Source organism: Etheostoma spectabile, chromosome 6 (genome assembly GCF_008692095.1).
Source record: "Etheostoma spectabile isolate EspeVRDwgs_2016 chromosome 6, UIUC_Espe_1.0, whole genome shotgun sequence".
In the NCBI taxonomy this organism is placed as follows: Eukaryota; Metazoa; Chordata; class Actinopteri; order Perciformes; family Percidae; genus Etheostoma; species Etheostoma spectabile.
This window is the reverse complement of record NC_045738.1, coordinates 13,626,548-13,627,984: the sequence shown is the minus strand read 5'-3', so window position 1 is coordinate 13,627,984 and position 1,437 is coordinate 13,626,548. Positions and strand designations below refer to the sequence as shown.

The 1,437-nt window shown below is 37.2% G+C and overlaps 1 protein-coding gene across 1 annotated transcript in view; it reads right to left on the bottom strand.

Annotated features, from left to right (window-relative positions):
• grik3 (glutamate ionotropic receptor kainate type subunit 3) overlaps positions 1-1,437 on the bottom strand; it is a 104,197-nt gene that overhangs the window by 88,589 nt on the left and 14,171 nt on the right. The window lies entirely within an intron of this gene.

The following is a 1,437-nucleotide window of genomic DNA, read 5'->3' as shown; positions in this document are numbered from 1 at the left end:
AAATTCATCTGGTGTGCAAATGTTCAATGAGGAAGGAAATGCATTCAACAAGTGTGCTTAAACCAACACAGACTACCTCTAAGTTAAACAGCAGAACAGGCTATATCTCAGAAACTTAAAGCTTTAATGGCATTGTATTTTTAAGCATTTATTAATTCTTTGCAACACCCATCTACACTACTTCTTAACTGCTTCTGTAATTTTAGTGCATCAGCTTCATCATTGTTTGGCCTTGATTTCCAGCCACGTCTAGATGCTCCAGTGTAGTGATCTGAGCGTACTGTCACTATGCAGATGTTTTTGAGAGAATGCAGAATTACATGTCTTCCCAGACACAAACATGATCACAGGCACCCAGTTACAGCTTGTCAACACAATGACATCCCTTACTTTGAAGTGAGATGAGTGTACAGTAGCTGTCTTCAGCAGTGACACATTACCAGGAAGGTGTGCAGCTTTGCAAGGTATTACATATTAATCGACATGTATGGGGAAGGAATATACTGAGGGTGGGAATTGGTGCTTTTCACATAATAATTTTCACATGTGAATTTATGCTGTTGACTAACTTAAAATCATCAGGATAATGCTGATCTTTGAGGGAATAGACATAATTTAGAGGACCAAGCAATCTTACCAGTAGTCACTATGTCATCAAGCTTCCATTACCACCTATGAACTGCCATAATCTAAAAAAAAAAAAAAACGAGTATGTGGAATTGAAAAAACGCATTTGTAAATGTATCTCCAGTTCATATCAGTAATGATCCTTGATGTGATAATGCTCTGTCAACATTGCTCTTCTGTCTGGTATGTATTAAAGTGCAAATGCATCGCTTGTCTTATTTTTGTTTGCAGGAAGTTTCCCTCATTCCCTTTGGTCAACACATCACTTTAGGTCAAAGCTTACCCTCAATTTGCTTGACTGTTCAAACCGGTTCTGCAGAGGCTTAGATTTATCAGTAGTTGTAAAAACATTCAAGCTCAACTTTGACCTCTCAACCATAGGCTCAAAACAACTAAACATGTGTCCGTCTCCATTTGACCAGAGTAATTCTGTCAATGCCCTGAGAATAATCCAAAATGGAGACTGTACAGTTCAAGTGATACAGAGTTTGTGCAGCAAGAGTAAACATGTTTCAGTTGTCAAAAGATTTTCAGCAGAATCATCAGGAACCCTGGGATCATAAAAGTGTGCTCCGATGCTTCCCCTGCCAATTAAAAAGCACACAGGGTAAGGGTAACACAATCCAACAAAAACTGTTAAATTGATCCCCATGCATCATTGCGGTTACCCAAATAATTTGGCTGATACAAGGAAAATAAAAAATATTGAAGTTCCACAGACAGTTTGTAGAAAAATGCAAAACTATCATTTAATGTAATAATAATAATAATACATTTTATTTATAATGCCCTTTACATTTCACAAGGAAA